The sequence below is a fragment of the Rana temporaria genome, chromosome 2, assembly GCF_905171775.1.
Source record: "Rana temporaria chromosome 2, aRanTem1.1, whole genome shotgun sequence".
NCBI classification, from domain to species: Eukaryota; Metazoa; Chordata; class Amphibia; order Anura; family Ranidae; genus Rana; species Rana temporaria.
This window is the reverse complement of record NC_053490.1, coordinates 332,313,344-332,335,472: the sequence shown is the minus strand read 5'-3', so window position 1 is coordinate 332,335,472 and position 22,129 is coordinate 332,313,344. Positions and strand designations below refer to the sequence as shown.

The window sequence follows — 22,129 nt, the reverse complement described above, 5'->3', positions numbered from 1 at the left end:
TAAAACATATCCAAAAAAAATGAAAAAAATAAATAAAATAAAGTTCTTTATAAATTTAGGCCAATATATTTTCTGCTACATAGTTTTGGTAAAATAAATCCCAATAAGCTTATATTGATTTGTTTGCAAAAAAATCATCCTGTCTGCCAACTATGGGATATTTTTATGGCATTTTATTTATTTATTAATTTAACAGTAATGGCTGTGATCAGCGATTTTTAGTGGGACTGCAACATTGCGGTGGACAAATCGGACACCTTACTGACACTTTTGACACTTTTTTTCAGAACCAGTGACATTATTACAGTGATCAGTGCTAAAAATATGCACTGGTTCTGTATTAATGACACTGGCAGGGAAGAGGTTAACACTAGCAGGGAAGGGGGTGCTTGCTATCTGTGTGGAGGATGGACTGACTGGGTGAACACAGAGATACGTGTTTCTGCTTAGCATGAACACAAGATCACTGTGTTCTACCCTGTCAGAACGGCATTCTGCCTTCTTCGCCTAGGCAGGATCTCCGTTCTGCCTCTCTGGGGAACAATCGCGGACCCGCTGATTGGCTCCCCCTCTTGCCAATCATCGAGCGCTGATTGGTTCCCCTATTGTCTATTACACGAAATGACGTACAGGTACGCCATTGCGCGAAATAGAGCCGCCCTGCCGCAGTATATCTGTGGTAGGGGGTCTTTAGGTAGTTACTGGAACTAAAGAGACGAGTTTAACCACTTCCAGACCGCCTTCCACACATTTATTGTGGCAAGGCGGCCTGGCTGCGTGAAACTAAGTACCTGTACGTCGCTTCATGCAGTAGCCTCTGGGGGCACGCGTATGCCGATTGGACAAAGAGGGAGCCAATCAGCAGGTCTGGCAATTGCGATGTCCACCAGCCACCCGCGATCGTTCCCCAGAGAGACAGAATGGCAATCTTCCTATGTAAACAAGGCATATCACCATTCTGACGGGGAGAACATAGAGATCTTGTGTTCCCGCTAAGCAGGAACAGGGATCTCTGTGTTCTCCCAGTCAGAGCAATCCCCACACAGTTAGTAAGCACCCCTTAGGGTGCATATTTTTAGCACTGATCACTCTAATAATGTCACTGGTTATCAAAAGAGTGTCAAAAGTGTCAGTTAGTGTCCGATTTGATTTATTCACCGCAATGCCACAGTCCCACTAAAAATTGCTGGTCCCTGCCATTACTAGTAGAAAAATAAATAAAAAACTATTTCATAAAAATATCCCATAGTTTGTAGACGCTATAACTTTTGCACAAACCAATCAAAATACACTTATTGGTATTTTATTTACCAAAAACATGTAGCAGAATACACATTGGCCTAAATTGATGAAGAAATTCGATTATTTTTTCGATTTTTTTTATTGGATATATATTATAGCAGAAAGTAAAAAAATATTTATATTGTTTTCAAAACTATTGCTCTTTTTTTGGTTACAGCGCAAAAAATAAAACCTGCAGAGGTGATAAAATACCACTAAAAGAAAGCTCTAATTGTGGGGAAAAAAGGACATCAATTTTATTTGGGTACAGCGTCGTACGACCGCACAAATGTCAGTTAAACTAACGCAGTGCCGTATCACAAAAAATAGCCTGGTCATGAAGGGGGGTAAAACCTTCGGGGGCTGAAGTGGTTAAAGCTTGGTTCACATTTATACATTGTAGGGGCACACACACTAAGCTCAATTTAACATTTTACTGGAAGACATGTTCCTTTTGCAGGCACGCAATGGCAGCCCAATGCACCTTGCTAACGTGCTGCATACTTTACAACATGTGCCATGCATTTTGATCTGGCTCAATTTAAAAAAAGGGTCATATATTTCTTTTGTACAATTATCATGCATAGGAAAACCCATGGAAAAAAATGGGCTGCCCTAAACACGCACACACCGTCACACCTGCCTAGGAAGGAATGGTAAGCTAAAATACTGTATATTACATTTTTGTTTTTGTATTTAGATACACTTAAATCTCAATCTTTGTCTCATGTGTCTGCCCCAATTATTTACAAAAACATGACCAAGAGAGGAGGGGGTTTAATGTGCACCTATCCTAAAAACTGCATTGTAGGCTAAGAAACAGTGGTAGATACACCCAGAAGAGACTTAAGCCTTGTACACATGACCGGTTTTCCTGGCAGGAAAACTGCCAGGAGAGTTTTTGGCTGGAAAACCGAACAGGTGTATGCTTCCTCACAGTTTTCCCATCGGGATTCCCGGTGGGTTTTTTTTTCGCCAGATCTACTACTTACCTATGGGAAAAACTGTGAGGCAGTGTCGATGGAGCATACACACGGCCGGGATTCCCGCCCAAAGTTCCATGACAGTTTTCCTGCCGGGTTCTCGGCTTTCCCCCCGGTTTTCTCGGCTGACTTTTTACCGCCAAGAAAACAGAGCGTGTGTACAGGGCTTAACTCTTTGAATATCATTGCTAATGCATCTTTAACAGTTTTGAGTAATACTGAGAACTGTTACTGGGCTGTTGCACTCTGTCCCTTAACACAGTGACACAGACCCTGAATGAACTCATGAAACCTTAAAACACAAATGTAAATCTGAATCCATCCTAAACTTGATAGGATTGTGATGATTCATATATAAGCCTCTCTCAATCTTCCCTGTGTGTTCAAAAGCTTTAATTAAAAAAGACAATGCCTCTAACAGAATAATATTATGCATGCTAATCCTTCTAAGAAGCAGGCAAAATCGATGTCAGAAAGGTTAAATTGGGCTTAGTTTGAAATTTATGAACTGTTAAACCTTTCTACTCTGGAAGTCAACAGTGATTAACTTTTTAAATATTAGTAGGATATATATGGAAAATGTTGTGTCAAAGGTACAACGCTGGTAATTCATGAAGCAAAGTGTTTAATGAACCCCCCTTGTAAAAAAGTGTTGTACGCTAATAGCTGCATACAATTAATGCATATAACAATTGTATTCAGCATATGCTTTCCTTCTGTATTTGTTTTATATTTTAACAGAGGAATTAAATCCTAAAAATGTAAAGGTGGGAGCCTCACTCACACTGATATCGGTTAAACAGTTTGCCTAATCCTTGTCACGGTCACTGTTTCTGGCGAGCTTGATCCACATAAAGGCATGTGCAACCAATATATAATGAATGCAATAATTACAGTACATGTATAAAGAACATATCGTTTTAAGAATACAGTATGTTTCTCAATAATGGCTCTTTCAGCATGTACATACATGTATGCATAAACCAGCCAGGAGGTATATAGGAAGGGTTATACAAACTTTAAATTTAATTGGCCATGCCAGCCACAGTTACAAGAGAGCATGTTTATAAAAAACACATTTGTGCAAACAAGCAGATTTATTCTTGCAAATGAAGAAACTTAACAAAAAGTTGAAATATAAATATATGTAAAACCAAAATGTTTTTGTTTTGAATAGACCAGGGACTGGTTACAACCCTTGTTGGTTTTACTATCTCAGAGAACCAACAGAAGGTAAGAGGAGATCTCTTCAAATCAAGAGAAAGTTTCCTCTTATGCCCCATACACATGATTGGGCTTTAGCCCGACCAAACTCACATCAGAATTCCGAAGGAATTCCATTGGCGGAAAAGAGAACATGTTCTCTATGTAAACTCCGACAGAATTCCTCGAAATATCCAATGAAAAATCTCAGACTTTTTCCATCGGTAATTCCGATCGTGTGTATGAGGCATTAGTTGTCATCAGAATTAGCGTCCGCATTGCATGATGTCCTCTCACTCCCTGTTCCTGGAACAACTCAAAAATTTTGATTTCCCATCATTTTCTGTACTGGAGATAATGGTCACCAGAACAAATACTAAGGGTTAATTTCCCTAGTATGGGCATAGACAGCTATTGAAACTTGACACTTCTGTATTATATGTACAAAAAAAAATAAAAAAAATCATTTTATTCTGCTAAGTAAACTAAATCTCCTATATGAGTACCAGCACTCACAATCAACTGCATTTATTAAAATATACTAGTAGTTGGTTATATTCAACTGGACTTGATTTGTAGTGTGTTTCAAAATGTTTCAGCACTCATCCAAGTGGCTCCCTCAATTTTAATGTGTGTAGTTGATAAGACTAAAGCCTCGTACATATGATCCGATTTTCCGCCGACAAAGCCTTGGACTTTTGTCCGAAGAGCGTTGGCCAGGAACTTGTCTTGCATACAAATGGCACACAATTGTTGGCCAACAAACACAAATGTAGTTACGTACTATGTTGTTTTTCAGCTCTTTAGCGCCACCCTTTGGGCACCTTATGCTAATGTTGTGTTTGGTGAGCATTGCTTCTGAGCATGCGGAAAATATGACAACAGACCGTTGTCCATGGAAAGTTTTAAAGCCTGCAATCCAAAAATTTTCCGTGAAAAATACGACAACAATTGTCCGATGGAGCATACAAACGGTCGGATTTTTCGCCAACAGCCTGTCATCACACAATTCCAGTCAGAAAATCCGATTGTGTGTACAAGGCTTTTAAGAGGTTTTGAGGATGGGTTATTATGTGGATGAGCAGGCATCTTTTCAACCGCACCACCTAAGGGAAGCAATAAAAATGATTTTACTATGGCAAAGGAGTAACATGAGTGGCGGGATAAGTATTTAAACACTTGGCAATTCCTAAAAATATTTTATGACTACTAAATATGATTTTGGCTTTTCTATGTATACATGTTTGAAGTTCAAAAAAATGACAGTGGTGGGAAGAGGACCTTGGGCGTACCCTAGATAATGCTGAATGGACTAAAGCCTCATACACACAATCAGTCCATCCGATGAGAGTGGTCCGAAGGACCGTTGTCATCGGTTAACCGATGAAGCTGACTGATCGCCAGTCGCGCCTACACACCATAGGTTAAATAACCGATTGTGTCAGAACGCGGTGACGTAAACCACAACTACGTGCTGAAAAAAACAAAGTTCAATGCTTCCAAGCATGCGTCGACTTGATTCAGAGCATGCGCGGGTTTTTAACTGATGCTTTTGCACACTAACGATCGGTTTTGACCTATCGGTTAGGCGTCCATCGGTTAAATTTTAAAGCAAGTTCCTATTTTTTTAACCGAAGGTTAAATAACCAATGGGGCCCACACACGATCGGTTTTGATCGATGAAAACAGTCCTTCAGACGGTTGTCCTCTGGCTATCCTATCGTGTGTACGCGGCCTTAGATTTGGTCAAACATAAAATCATCCTCGCCCAATGGCAATGGAAGCAAATTACAAGGTCCTGACGTGGTGGTACCTTGTAGCTGCCAGAGTGGCCAAATTTGCGCCTACACATTCAGCTCTTTGCTTTAAGGGCTGTTCAGATTTGGGCACTTACTTGCATGTATGGTGGACGTGTCCGATAGTGCAATCTTTTTGAAAAGAAACCTTTGCAATGGCTTCTAAAATGTTCCGACAACAGATACAACTAGACCCGTTTACAGCACTACTTAACCTAAAACCGGAATGCTTAACATTTTTTCAATTTAATCTTTTTATTCCACTTCTAACTGCAGCAAAACAAACGATAGCCAAAGCATGGAAATCCCCAAATTTGGGGTTGGCAGAAACAATTCATAGAATGAACACCACAATGTCACATGCCAAAAAGATAGCCACTGATGGGAACCAAATCCCCAAATTCTAAAAACTTTGGGCCAGATTCTCCAAAAAGCGCCTATCTATAGGCGGGCGTAGCGTATCTGAGATACACTACGCTGCCGTAACTTAGTGAGGCAGGTCCCGTATTCTCAGAGAACTTGCGGTCAAAGTTACGGCGGTGTAGTGTAACTGTGCAGGCGTAAGCCCGCGTAATTCAAAGTAGGCTAGTGTGGGCGTGTTTTATGTTAATGTATCGTGACCCGACGTGATTGATGTTTTTAACGAACGGCGCATGCGTGCGCATGCTCATTAAATTACGCCCGCTCAATGCCTTGTCCACGTGAACGTAACTTACTTCCAGCCCCATTCACGGACGACTTACGCAAACGACGTAAAATACAACGCTGTTCGTATGCTTCCGATGTCCATACCTAACATGACTTACCCCTGCTTTATGAGGGGTAACTTTACGCCGGTGTATGTCTTACGTAAACGACGTATCTTGATACGTCTGGCGCACGTATGTTCGTGAATCGGTTTATCTAGCTAATTTACATATTCAACGTGGAAATCTACGGAAGCGCCACCTAACGGCCAGCGTAAATATGCAACTAAGATACGACGGCGTAAGAGACTTATGCTGCTCGTATCTTAGCCGAATTTATACGTAACTGATTCTAAGAATCAGCCACATAGATACGACGGCTCTCATTCGGACTTACATGGCGCTACGCTACGCCGTCGTAAGTCCTTTGAGAATCTGGGCCTTTGACTCCCTTGGATAAAACACTATTTAACTCCGGATTTCAATGATGAGGTCCTTCTGCCATGGTAGCTGATTAATCGCTTCAATGCAAACCCCATATACCTAAGAAATGGTAATTATTACGCATCTCACTGGTTCTTGGATCGCCCTTGTGGACTTTCTCTCTCTCTACTCTTTTCTTTAATCTCCGAATTTATTATAGATATATTGTTCTTCACTACAATAAGTTTAAGTTGTTAAGTCACAACTCATGTAGTTAATATGACAGTAGTTTAAGTATACTTTAAGGCACAATAGTCATATATACAATGCTACTCACCGGCTATCTAGTTAGTGAAGTTCTAAATAATTCTCTTTAAATATTCTATGTTATGCATTATTTATTTAAAAAAAAAAAACTTTATGTAAACGTCATTATCCTTGCATAAATAACCAATGTATGTACTTATTATTGTGTAATCAATAAATATTTTTGACAAGGAAAAAATGACAGTGGTTGACAACGCCTATATAAGAAGAAAATAACAGTACTCTATTACTTTTTTTAGGAATTTTTACAAAACTGTATAATAAACTATAATGTTTTTATGACTAGCAACGTGTTAGTGGGTGAGACAAAAGCTGGCCAGTTAATCTGTATGGTAAGTTTTTCTTGGTGCAGAACCTGATCTATTGAAGCAAAGTGCAAGATACAAAGATACAAAGGCATTCTGACAAAATGGAAGTGTGCTGAACCATAATCTCTAAGATATGAATTATATACAAGAATAGGAGGATTCATAATGTAATGTTAATACGTATACCAATAAGAAGAGATTGTTCAGTAGCATTCAACAAAAGAACAGCACCATGTCGGATCATCAGAACACATACTGGTATAAAATAGGATCAGTTCTCATCCTAAAAAATAAAAGCACTGTAATCCAGCAGCATTGGAAGATAATGGGAATCCATACAGACAAATAAACTTCTTAAAATCCACTATGGAAACATTCCACCTAACTTGCCCTCAGGGGCTGGATTGTAACTTGAAATTCCTCTGTTATTTGTAAGTTTTCCCCGCTTAGAACTTTTACAATGTTCATTTTTTGAAGAGCACAGATACTTTTTGTTTAGTTCTCACACATTTTTCACCCCTGCCTGACCTGAACATGCATCTTTATATTAGTGGAGATATAAATACTGAAGGTGAAAAGTGTCTTGCTAGCGTTATTGGAGAAAACTCTTTAAAATTAAATGTTTTAAATAAGCAGCATCAACATTACCAGCATGTTGAAGGAGTTACTGTCAGGAAAGCATACGGTGGCTTTTGCAAAACACATTTTCCCCCTAAAAATCTAAATAAACCCTGTGGTTTAACCACTCACTATCTGCTGGTTACAAATCCAATGGTGTAATGCATAATTTCTCCAGGCTTTATTGACATCTAAGCTTCACATGACAAAGAACTAGAGAAAAGATATAGAAATCTTCATTTTTTATTTTTACAGCACTTGTCATTACTAGTAAATGATTAACTGTTTCTGATTATGTAGAGAATTAAGGCAGTAAACTAAAGCTCCTAAAGATATTTATTTTCCCCCTGGAAGAATGATTGCATTTTTTCAATGGCTGTGCTACAGCTTCTTTTTAAGACAGTCAGTCACCCAGGCCTGCAAGCAATTTTGTGATGTGTGTATATGGGTGACTGTCTGAATACAAAAGTAAAAACTTGGGCTAAATTTTTTGATGGAGCCGGAAAAGGCCTTTACTTTACTGCATACAAATGCGTTTAAATCCTATTCTTTCCTATGAGGTTGTTTCACATCTAAGTATGCAGTGTATTTTTAGCATACCAGTGTGTGTGAGGTAGACTCACTGCAACATGTACCCATGTACCTGAATAAGCTAGTATACTGTGACAGAGAGAGTCTGTCAAAGTATACTGTCCCTCAAGGGGACCCTGGAGTGTCAATGGGGGGTTAATGCGAGCTTCAGAACAAGCATTTCTCCAGATTCTGTGCTTCTGTATCGGAATATTCGATCCTGGGTCCAAGTCTTTATAGACGCCAGCAGCCTCACTCACAGGTGTGCGGTGTCACTATATAATCAGGTCTGAGCTCAGGGCTCTCATTTTGGAGACAGCTTCCAGATAGGAGACCGCTCCCAGTGTGGGAGACGGAAGGACTGGGGGGCCCAGGCAGAAGCCATGGGACAGAGGGCCCAGCCAGAAGCCACGGGACAGAGGTCTCATCAAGGGGGTCAAGGAGACAACAGATCTTGGTTCCAAAAGTTAAGTCAGCTCCTATCAGGGGTTTCAGGAGAACCCCAATCCCTAGGCCAGAGGTGGGCCATGCAGAAGGGTGCTGCAACTGAAGGCTAGAGAGCCACGTGTTCGAGAGAGCTAAATGACACAGTCAAAAGACTGGTAAGAGGAGCAGCAGTGCTGCCAACACATAAGCCAGGTGGCTTGGTATTTTTGTTAATTCATGTTTTGTGGAAGAAACCCATGCATGGGCAACTGATGTGTAAGTAAACTTTTCCTTTATTCAATAAAAGTAGACTGCCACACCCTAAAATTACAGTTTGGACTGGCACAGCTTATTGTAAATGCACCTGCTACTTGAGTTTAATCACCTCAATCTCACAATACCCTCTAGCAAATAAAAACCTGGCTTAGATTCCACTCCATAAAGCATCCTTAACCACTTGCCTACCACCGTATTGTAAAATGACGGCGGCAGGAACCCTTCCTCCCTCTGGGCAGATGTCATATATGACATCTTTGTCTTCCTGGCATTGTGACGAGCATGCACGCTTGCCACATCACTGTCTATTAGATGCATGTGCTGGTGGCCACGATGGCCATTGGGCATCCGCGATTGCTCATCACAGAGCAAGGACGTGGATCTGTGTCCTGTCAAGGGAGAGGAGAACTGATCGTATGTTCCTTGTTTATAGGAACAACGATCGGTCTGCTCCTCTCATCAGTCCCCTCCCCCCACAGTTAGAATCACTCACTAGGACATACAATTAACCCCTTGATCGCCCCCTAGTGTTAACCCCTTCCCTGACAGTCACATTTATACAGTAATCAGTGCATTTTTATTGCACTGATCGCTGTATAAATGTGAATGGTCCCAAAATAGTGTCAAAAGGGTCCGATATGTCTGCCACAATGTCGCAGTCATGATACAGATTGCAGATCTCTGCCATTAGTTGTAAAAAAAAAATGAATAATAAAAATGACAAATATATCTCCTATTTTGTAGACTCTATAACTTTTGCACAAACCAATCAATATACGCTTATTGAGATTTTTATTACCAAAAATATGTAGAAGAATACATATTGGCCTAAACTGAGGAAAAAATGTAAAAAATAAAATAAAAAATTGGGATATTTATTATAGCAAAAAGTAAAAAATATTGGGCCAGATCCACAAATGACTTATGGCGGCGTATCTATTGATACGCCGCGTAAGTTCTACGATGCGCCGTCATATCTTTGTTTTGTATCTACAAAACAAGATACGCCTGAATGTGGGCTAGATCCAACTGACGTACATCTTAGTACGCCGTCGGATCTTAGGTGAATATTTACGCTGGCTGCTAGGTAGCACTTCTGTTGATTTCCGCGTAGAGTATGCAAATTAGCTAGATACGCCGATTCTCAAACGTACGTCCGCCCGGCGCATTTTTTTACGTCGTTTACATAAGGCTTTTTTCGGCGTAACGTTACCCCTGCCTCTATGAGGTGTATGCAATGTTAGGTATGGACGTCGGGACAGCGTCAAATTTTACGTCGTTTGCGTAAAACGTTAACGAATAGGGCTTTGCGTAAATTACGTCGAAAGCATTGACTATTCGCAACCTGATTTCGAGCATGCGCACTGGGATACCCCCACGGACGGCGCATGCGCCGTTAAAAAAAACGTCATTTACGTGGGGTCATGATGAATTAACATAAAACACGACCACATCTTAGTCATTTGAATTTCGCGCCCTTACGCCGACACATTTACACTACGCCGCCGTAACTTACGGCTCAAATTCTTTGTGGATAAGGAACCTCCGCACTAAGTTACGGCGGGTAGTGTATCTGAGATACGCTATGCCCGCTTATATTTACGCGGAGGTACGTGGATCTGGCCCATTGTGTTTTTTTAAAAATTAACGGTCTTTTTTTGTTTATAGCGCAAAAAATAAAAACCACAGAGGTGATCAAATATCACCAAAAGAAAGCTCAATTTGTGGGGAAAAAATTATCAAAATGTAATTTGGAATTTGGGTACAACGTTGAATGACCACACAATTGTCATTCAAAGTGTGACAGTGCTGAAAGCTGAAAATTGGCCTGGGCAGGAAGGGGGTGAGAAAATGTAAAAAAAATTAAATACTATTTCTAGTATTATTACCAAGGTAACAACGTTTACAAATCGTGCTGCATTATAAAATATGAGAAAACACATAGTAACACAAACACATTAAATAAAACAATATTGCCCATTGATGTTATAAGCAAATTACGCCTGGCCACTGCTCTTACCCTTTGGGTGATCATATCAAGAAGGACTTTGCATCAGCTCTATTTATGATTGTTTCTCATAAGTATATTAACAAAGTTAGCATGTAGGATCAAATTACCTATATTCAGTCCCCCAATTGATGGGGTATGTAACTGAAGTATATTCCCAAAGCACTTCACAATGTGAGTTGAAATGAACCAAAATGATCCCACCACAAATAAAGCCAAGACTGGCTATCCATAATTATTGTAGAATGTAATGAAACAGGAACTTCAGGCATGGATCATATATACTTGCACTTGTTGAATGCTACCTCAGGGCCACAGAGTGGAGATCACATCCTATGAGCTCAGAGTGTGTGCCTAAGTGCAAATTCCATGTCATGCACTCGGGTGAAAAAGGAAGTATATTTGGCCATGCCTCACTCAAATTGTAATAACTATTGGACAGCGACTTTCTCATTAATGGAGGAACATCATCCATGGGTGTAGTTCTTATGCAGCATTGTAGGCATGCCCTTCCTTTCCCAAATGGCACATGCGTCATTTAGCATTAAGAAAGTAGAAAAACGTCAGTAATCTCATTCAGCCTGGTTTTACTGCTCTCCAAGGGTGCCTACCTAGACTATGGACTTTGGATTTTTTTCAGAGTTCAGTTTCATTTTAAAATGTTGAATCCATAGCGTGTAAATATATATATATATATATATATATATATATATATATATATATATATATATATATATATATATATAAAACATGACTTTGATGTTGTGGTGAGGTATGCTTCTCTTGCACTTAAACTAGAAATTAATACAGTATATGAGGCTACAGAATAATGATGCCTGAGGGTTAAACATTTGAAGACAAAATTAGAGCTTCCTACTTTTTTTTAAAGTCTCTGGAAATGGTCAACATTGTAAAACACTGGTAAAATTGATAAAGGGCATCCACAAGATTGTTTCTGGTACCAATGTTGAGATGGATATAATAGGATAAAACCTACTAAAATAGAATTAAAGTTCCCACAGATGTAGACACTTCCAGTGTAGCCTGCTATCTCTGACCTTTATACTGGTGTTGGCTGCAAAAACCATTACTAGTGGACATGTTGCAGCCACACATCATTACATGCACAAGCAGAGCTCATTGCTTTGACAACCTCAATGCTGCAGCCATATGTGCAATCACAAGAATGCATGAACAATGATACAATTCAACATCCTTTGTGTGTTGTTGAAATTACATGTAATGCTTGTCCCATAAGCCCCACTGGAGTTTTCACCTTTGATTTGGGGGGCTGCTGTGCTCCCTATAAGCTGGGAGTGAACCAATAAGTGGTTCTTTGTTCCCTTGAACAAACTAGACTTGACAATGAAGCACACTGTGTAGAATCCTTCATTCCTAGTTGTTAGCCACTGTAATGTAATTTTCCCAATTGGTTATGCACAAAATGAGTATCATTAGCAACTACCCTGTACTGTACGCTGTAAGAAACAAAGTAAAAGGAATAAACAAAACATAAATATATATCAGGCCTCGTACACACGACCGAGAAACTTGACGGGCGAAACACATCGAGTTCCTCGTCGAGTTCCTTGTTAGGCTTGTCGAGGAACTCGACAAGCTTGCTTTGCGTACACACAGTCAAGCCAAAATCTCCTCGTTCTCAAACGCGGTGACATACAACACATACAACGGCAGGGGAAGTTCGATTCCACTGGCTAAACTCTTGGGGCTGCTTTTGCTAATCTCATGTGTTTGTGTGTTAAATAAAAGTTTGGTAAGAGACGATTTGCATTTTTCAGTCTGTTACAGCTTTAAAATGTGTTATCTCCATTACAAATGCTACTTTTACTCCCGTCTCATACTTTAATCTGAGCAAGCGCGGGTTTCTTAGCATACAGACGTCCGAGTTTCTCGTTGAAAACCAACCCGTCAAGGATCTCGACGAGCCAAATCAGACTCCCATCGAGAAAATAGAGAACTTGCTCTCTTTTTGACTCATCGAGGTTCTCGACAGTTTCCTCAACGAAAATGTACACACGACCGGTTTCCTCGGCAAAAAAATATCTCCCAGCAAGGTTCTTGCTTGTTTTTGCCAAGAAACTCGGTCGTGTGTACGAGGCCTCAGACAGCTAGACATGAGGAATAGCACTGACCAGCCCAAATGGAGACACAGGGTAGAAAAAGGCATGGTTATGCGGTATAAATCAGGTGCAAGGCGACCACAGGCAATACCGGTGACTAGTCATTTGTCATCTGCCTGACTATTTTTTAGCACGGCTTCCAGGATTCAGTTTCTCGTTAACATGATATTTAGGTGTCGTCATATAGCCTTTCTATTGCAGTAAGTTTAAGACACATTAAAGTGGATTTTCACTCCAGTAACACGATTTATTTTATTGGAATCCCCCCCTCCCTTTTTTTACCTCCTTACTTTTCTCTTCATTACAGCCTATCTCCTGTCTCCTAAAGCCTGCTAGGATATACAGTATGTGTTTCGCATTCCCAGGAGGCATTAGGTTCAATACAGTGGCCTGCAGGGGCGGACTGATCATTCGGGCACTCAGGCACTGCCCGATGGCCCCATGCCACTGGGGGGCCCCTTAAGGGTTGCCAGGCTCAGTAAAACCAGGGACAGTATGCTTTTGATGTGAAAATCACAAGATCTTAGCTGCCCCGCACTGCCTCCTGACGTGGTGACCATCTGTAAGCCTGGGGGCCCCATGAGTTGTCAGTCTGCCCCTGGTGGCTTGAGGATGGTGTACCTAGCCATGCTTCATCAGAGGAATGGCTGCCTGAATCAGGAAGAGACAGAGGCCCCTGATGACATCAGACTATAAACAAAGATGGCAGCATGACACTTGGCTTGCATCACAAAGCAGGAGGTCACAGCAGACCAACGCTGGATTTCATGGGAGTATATTTTTGTAAGATAACCTAGCTTAAAATGTAAGCAGGGTTTAAAAAATGAGGAGGGGGAAATTGAAATTCCTTTTTAATAGTAGGCTGATTCAGCTGAAGGTCTACAATAAATATGTGAAGAGTTTGCATTCTGCTGTAAAAGGCACATAGCACAGGTAATGGATAGAACACATGTTTTGCTTTTTTACCTCTTATAATTGTATATTGATGAATGGGGTTTGTTTTATTTAAAATACTTATTTTAAACCTGGGTATGCATTTGTTTTTACTTTTTCTGTTCATATGGATAAACATATGTTATACGACAGTGAGCTTTTGTAAAAAAAATAGAAAGCAAAAACATGATGGATCTGATCTGATAGACTGGGAGTTATATAAAATCTTACATTTTATACATCCGTGCAGTTATAAGTGTTTGCTAGTCCTCCTCCTCCTCTTGAAATGAATGTTAATTTGCACAAACACTGAAGCACTGGCCTATTTATCAGGTCTCTGTGTTAAAAAAACGGCTTTTGAAACACTTTAAGATTCATAACCTCCTACTTAAATAGCCCTCAGTATAAGCATACTAAATATGTTTAGGGAGTGGCTAAAATTAGCAAGGTCAATGCCTTTGAAGTGGATAATTCCCAGTGTAAGGTCTAAATGACCTCAAGTCCTTTCATCTCTCTGTGCCTTAGGAAAAAACAGCTATACTCCTGGGCCTCTTATGTCTGTAATGTTCTCTGTATAAAACTCCAAACAGTACATTTGCATTTTGCCCTGTGCTTTGCTATTAATATATTTTTTATCTGTTCTCCAGGGAAGCAAAGCCGACTGACCTAATTTATTGCTCTGTACGAGCCTCCTTTTCATTTGCAGCTCAAGGTTGGTTTGAACGGAGTAAGAGAGAGAGACCATCTGCCTAAAATGCCCCAGGGCAAGGAATCTGGAGTGAGTGGAAACACAGTGGCATGGAATGGCAAAAATGCCAACTCAGAAATATTGTTTGGCATACAGAAGTCTGACAGCAGAGATCTATCTATCTATCTATCTATCTATCTATCTATCTATCTATCTATCTATCTATCTATCTATCTATCTATCTATCTATCTATCTATCTATCTATCTATCTATCGTTATAAGACCTAGGGCTGCAGTATGTATTAGTGGGACCACCAATAGGGTGCCTACAAATTCAATTTTTTTACCCGCTGTTAAACCATTCAAGAAGTGTCAGCAGTGCAGTGGAGGTGGGGTGCAAATGGGAGTAGGGGGCAAATTATGGCCCTTAAGCACTAAAAATACCTAGTTTTTTTATGTAATTGCCATAGTATTCTACATAATTCATGTCTCTAACAGAAATAGGTATAATAGATGCCTACAAAGTCAAATTATGCTTGTCTATTGTTAAAGGGAACCTATGCTCAAATTGCATTGGATCATCAGTTTGAATTCCAGTTAGAGCACTGTCTACATTGAGTTTGAATGCTCTCCCTGTGCTTGCATGGTTTTTCTCTGGATTCTCTGGATTCCTACCATACTGCAAAGCCATGCTAGTAAGTCTATTGACTCCTGTTCAAAATTGGCCTTAGTATGATTTTCTACTGAGTATGCACAAGATAACTGCCATAACTTACCATCTGCCCCAACAGCAGATAAAGCATTCCCAGGGAGAAAGGTGCTATAGAAATAAATTATTAAGAAAATATATAATAGAAACACAAACCTAAGGTCAATGGCGGCTAATGCTCAATATTGTGGGGAGCAGCACTCGTACTACACCCCCCCCCCCGGCATTGGAAACACTGTCCTTCATGTACATGGTGTTATTAGGGAAAGTTTTTCACATCAAAACCCAAAAAATAAAACAAATTAATAAATCGCAGCTTCCCAATGCTTAGATATATTTTTATATAAAGATACAATTAGATACTCATGTGAATGCATAGTCTTATATAAACTTTTATATATTTTATTTATATTTTTTCTAAATTTTGTAAAAGTAAAAGTAATACAGCTGTATTACTTTTACTTTTTGCAGGCTATTTTCCTTTTATTTTCACCTCTAAATTACAAAATTCCTGTACCTGGATGACATGGGTTTACATTCCCACTATTTCTATGGATGGAACCATGGTGGACTTCCAACTCTTGATCTCCATTACATGGTGGCCTGATAGAATTGGTAGTTTACACACAAAAGATAAGGGTCTTGTTACATAAGCTTTCTTTTAAGCTTATGGGAAGTGACAAGGACAATGTATTTCTGCCAAGATCAACAGGCATTTTCTGTACTTGCTAAAAACATTCTTAGTCTGAAAAGAAAGAAAACTAATGCAGTTTAAGGGGTTTTTTTTCTTCTTGGATTTAGTAATCCATTAATTCTCTCCACTATAGAAATATTTTTTCCTTTTTGACATGAAGATGAGTTTATGAAACTACCTTGCTTCTGCAGTTCCAATCATTTTGTATAATGTTGAAGAATAAAATCACTTTTTTACTGTAATATGACCACTGGGAAGTATAGGTAATGACCGCTATACAGACTAACCTCTAATACAGGTAAAGGCTGTGAGCAGCACATATCAGCTCCTGCGGTTTCACAGATTGCTACATCATTTCAGAAAGCTAATTTGAATGTAAAAAAGTGAAAAAAAAAACTGTAATAAAGACATTACCTAGCTACAAAGCTAAATCTTCTTCATGAAATATTAGACCCTTACCTGCTAGCAGAATCTGCCCACTGTGGAATGATAGTTTAGTTACACTGCATAAATGAGGACACAGAATAAAGAGACTTCAAAATGATCTGCAACTTCATTCAGTTACAACTCATTTACGTAAGAAGTTATGATCAAAGCATCTTCTGTTGATCGACTCTGTAGCTCAGTCGAGGTAAAAGACAACACAGGGAAAATGCAGATGCTTGTGATAAGATTAGAAGGGAGCATTCCGCTCATACTTTTAATGTCATTACAGGAAATCATCAACATATTTATTCTGTTTAATATAAAAGTTTATATAAGACCATGCATTTGCGTATTGAGTATCTAATGAATGATTGTACCTCCTTGCAATTTAAAATCATGCAGATATTCGCATAGATTCATCTCTTGTCAACAAGTGTTGTCATATTAAAATGAAACTCCTTTTATTAGCTTATTTAAACATGCAAATTGAAGAAAAGATATATATATATATAAGCATTCAGCCAAAACTGATATTTTAGGTTTTAGAAGATGCTGGCGAATTAAACCACAGTTTTTGTATTTCTCATGATATCCTGAGCTAAATAAAACAGATTAATAGTTACTAAAAGTATTAAAAATACTGTTTTCTCCAACTTCTCTGCAAGAAAAAGCTATCTAGCAAATGACTGTAAATACAGTAATTAGCTCACAGATGTGTAACTTATGCCATGATCTCAAGGTGTTCAAACCTGCTGTAACTAGATGTTTGACACTGCCATATGCTTGGTGATACTATGGCAAAAATGACACTGCAGCTGCACACCTGGCCTCAAATAGTAGTGTTTAAATTGGTAGCATATTCCTGGACTATGGTGCCTGTATCTCAACTTTCCAAGATACACTTCTAAACTTTGGATGTTATCCTATTGTATTGAATCTATTTCTTTCAGCTCATTTTAGGAATCTGCTACTTAACCACTTTATATCCGGGCCATTGTAGTTTGACGGCCACAAGGTGGCTCTACAATGCCAGGAGGACGTCTATTGACTCCTCCAGCCACTGTGGGGCGCACAAAAGCCACCAGCGGCCAAGCACGCTTGCCCGTCGCATCACTGAGGTGCCGATGCACATGCCTGGCGGTCGCGATGTCCACCAGGTACCCGCGATCGGTCATTACACAGCCAAGGACGTGGATCTCTGTGTGTAAACACAGAGATCCACGTCCTGTCAGGGAGAAGAGACCGATGCTGTGTCCCTTGTACATAGGGACACAGATCGGTCACCTCCCCCAGTCAGTCTCCTCCCCCCACAGTAAGAATCACTCCTAGGGAACACATTTAACCCCTACCTCGCCCCCTAGTGTTAACCCCTTCCCTGCCAGTTACATTTATACAGTAATCAGTGCATATTTATAGCACTGTTCGCTGTATAAATGTGAATGGTCCCAAAAATGTGTCAAAAGTGACCAATGTGTCCAAAAATAATAAAAACACTTTTGCACAAACCAATTACTATACGCGTATTGTGATTTTTTTTTTTACCAAAAATATGTAGAAGAATGCGTATCAGCCTAAACTGAGAACATTTTTTTTTTTTATATATATAAATCAAAATGCTCCTCCTAACTGCTGTTACATGTGGGTTTTCTTCTGTTGCTTGCAACTGTATATACCACTCACTTCAGGTCAGGATTTCCTGTGATGTGATGATGAGTAGGCACTGGTAGCTTATCGCTCTGCCACTGATTGGACTGAGTGGGCGGCGCTGGCCGAATCTACAAAACATGTACACAGGCAGGCAGCCAATTACTGAAGAGGAGCGGCAGAACGGTCGAGCTGCCAAGCCATCTCATCCGATGATCGGGCCAGGGCTGAGGGAGAAATATCAGATGTGTCAGGACAGAAAGCAGCCGGCTGACTCAGAAAAAAGTCACGGCAGACATTGCAGCTGGCAGCTACAACACCTTCTTGATGATTCTGGGGGGGGGGGGCAATTGCTTCCCCTTGCCCCTACCTGTGGACGCCCATGGTACTGTAACTGAAACTAGTGCAAACGCTTACCTGAATTAGACACAGGTAATTATTTTTTTAATAATTTTCTTTATTGAATTCCTCAGTCTATGATCAGTAAAGAAAGACTATGGTCACTATTATTTCAGTATTATTTGAAGGAGTTACTTTGTAAAAATATACAACCAAATTAAAGTAGTGCATGTTTTCTGAAAAGAGGCCAACTGCAATAACTAGTGAATTGTATAAGAAAGACAAATTGCCTTGCTGTTTAAGCGCTTGCCGACTACGTCCTGTACTTTTACGTCGGCAGAATGTCGCACCGTGCGGGGGCGAGCACAGTGACCCGCGGGATCCGTGGACGCTATGTCAGCCGCTATGTCAGCTGGTGTCCCACGCTTGTGTCGCGGAGCTGTAGAACGGGGGGATGCCTGCGTAAACAAGTAAACTTAAACCCTTCCCAGCCCCCTAGTGGTTAACCCCTTCCCTGTCAGTCACATTTACACAGTAATCAGTGCATTTTTATAGCACTGATCGCTGTATAAATGTGAATGGTCCCAAAATTGCATCAAAAGTGTCCGATGTGTCCGCCATAATGTCACAGTCACGATAAAGTAAAAAAAAAATATTAATAAAAATGCCATAAAACTATCCCTATATTGTAGACGCTATAACTTTTGCGCAACCAATCAATACACGCTTATTGCGATTTTTTTCTACTAAAAACATGTAAAAGAATACGTATCGGCCTAAACTGAGGGGAAAAAAAATGTTTATATTTTTTCGGGGATATTTTTTATAGCAACAAGTAAAAAAAAATGTTTTTCAAAATTGTCGCTCTATTTATGTTTATAGTGCAAGAAATAAAAACCGCAGAGGTGATCAAATACCACCAAAAGGGGAAAAAGGACGTCAATTTTGTTTGGGAGCCACGTCGCACGACCGCACAATTATCAGTTAAAGCGATGCAGTGCCGAATCGTAAAAAGTGGCCAGGTCATTTGGCAGCCAATTCCTCCGGGGGCTGAAGTAGTTAAATAGTAATGATGTAGTATAGGCAGGGATGGACTGGCCATTGGGACTACAGGGAGTTTTCCGGTGGGCCGATGGCTCAGTGGGCCGGCTTCAGTGAAAGCGGAATGCCGCGTCCCTCCACTCCTCTGTCTCTCCCTCCCTTCAGCGTTCACCTGGGGGGGAACAAAGAAGCAGGGGGAGGACCAGGGACGATGACAGAGTAGCATGGGGGGGATTGGACAGACAGCTGACTCAACAGCTATGGCCTGGGAGTTTCTCACTTCTGCCTAATCTTGTCCCATAAGGGGGGCACCGAACTGATTCTTTGCCCCGGGTGAAAAAAATGTCTAGCTTGCCCACTGGTACTGCCTATAAGAGTACCAGTACCAGCCATTCTACTCTAATAAAGTAGAACGGCTAGTGGCTAGTCAAGGGGGAGAGGGGGCTTGGGTGACCGGGGGGGGGGGGTGCGGGAGTTGCCCGGCCGCCATGGCCATGGGAGAGACCTGTCAAAGTGGGCCAGTCTGGATGAAGTCCAGGGCCAAATTTCTGTCCCAGTCCAGCCCTGAGTATAGGCAATGTTAAAATCCCTTGGTTTAATAGAACAAGGCCCTGATATAATGAAGCATTACAGTACCAAGGATTATCTTATAACAAGTGTGCAATGAGTCCTTTAAATATGATCGGACAAACAATGAACCTGCAATATGAAGACTGCCATTGCTTGCATTTCCTGAAAATGCAAATTTGCAGGCTTATCATAACCTAACATTAGAGAGCATGCAAGTACTAAACATGAAACAATATAAGTAATGTGTAAGCATAACACATACGTATTACTCGTCATATAAATGTTAGTACTACTCTTGACAATACCTCATCTGCTTTTCTCTGCAAAAGGATGGAGCCATCTTTGTTCCGGTATCATCCAGGGTCATCATCTATTTCCTGCACTGAGATGCCAACTCAAGGTAACATAATCATATCAATTCTCATTTCCTTATGTACTGCAACCTTAATACAGTTAGCAGTAAATAGTTGTCCTGTACAATACCAATACTGTGTAGATTCCTAAGCTATTTTTCACACTGTAACATTTACTGCATTTCTTTCTCAGTTGAATTAAATATAGTTTTGAATTCTCCTTGAGACACAATATCATCACTGCCTATTTTCTCACTCCTATTGAGTGTGACTCATAAGACTGTGAATAGATAACATTACATAACATAAAAAGAAAAAAAATCTCCTGTCCACAAATTGAGAGCTGGTGGAGCCAAAAGACATTCTCGTGACTTCTCTAATGTTGTTCTCAATAATTTGCACAACCATAACAATCATAAGTGTCAAGACAAGGAAATATGGTGCCATTTGCTATATGGCTGTACCCATTGTACAATGTGCTTCTTCATAAACCGAAGGTTGAATCATAGGTTCCATAGTCATCTAGTTTATTTTCCACATTGTCCAAAATCTTATCAGGCAGTCCTGCCAACTGCTTAGACTATGCATGAAGTGGGTCTCTGTTGGATTGCTAAGCATGCTATGTGACTCTGTATGCTGTTAAAGATGTTTGCTTGGGTTTTCTCTAATTCATCAGGATGGTAGGATAACTTGCATGTAGCTGAATGGACTCTAGTCTGTGCGCTTATGAATTTGGTTGGGACACTGGACTGTGAGCTCTTTCAGTGGTAGAGACTGAAATGAAGGTGTTATTAAACCCAAAAGAAAACATTTATTAAATTGCAGCTTACCAAATCTTTTAAATGATGACTGCATTTGTTTTCTTTTTTATACTTTATTTCTTCCTTTTTTCACCTGGTGATTTTGCCAGTAAATCTGTTGTTTTCAACAGACCAAACTGTCTTGCAGATGTAGCAGTTAAAGGATAGAGACTACCTATGTACTACTGACAGGGGTTCTTACAATGATTGGCTTTTATTTATGTAAAACCTTTATTCCAAAAGGAAACTCAAAACTATTGCTGTTTCTGCTTAAAGTGATAGTATAGGTTTGTTTTAAAAAAAAAAAAAAAATAACAAACATGTCATACTTACCTCCACTGTGCAGCTCGTTTTGCACAGAGTGGCCATGAACATCCTCTTCTGGGGTCCCACGCCGCCTCTCTCGGCTCCTCCCCGCATCAGATATCCCCTCTCCCCGGGGGTTACCTTGTGGGCGCACTCCTGTGTCCAGCATTCGGCATCCATAGCCGCTGAATGCAGAACTTTGCGCTGGCGCCCACGTCATTGTGCTGCTATCAATCTATCTAATGAAGAGTCAAGATTCCGCTAAAAGAGCGATGGCAGGATCGCGCCCACGGAAATTCGGGGCTCAGGAAAGTAAAACGGGGGGGGGGGGGGCTGGGGGCCGGACACTGTAAGGTGTTTTTTCACCTTAATGCATAGAATGCATTAAGGTGGAAAAAAACAAGGGTTTACAACCCCTTTAAAGCTGGAGCTTGACTTCAATTTGTTAGTGTATCTACTGTAAATCTGATAATGCATCTGACACTCCCCTTCCCCAGACTGACAGTGTTTCTGTTCAAAGGTGCACAAGGAAAAAAATGTGACGCTCAGAGAGGGAGAGACAAGGACCAGCACAAAGCA

The 22,129-nt window shown here is 40.3% G+C and overlaps 1 protein-coding gene across 1 annotated transcript in view; it reads right to left on the bottom strand.

Moving 5' to 3' along the window:
• The window catches only part of KCND3 (potassium voltage-gated channel subfamily D member 3), a 678,805-nt gene that overhangs the window by 147,344 nt on the left and 509,332 nt on the right, over positions 1-22,129 (bottom strand). The window lies entirely within an intron of this gene.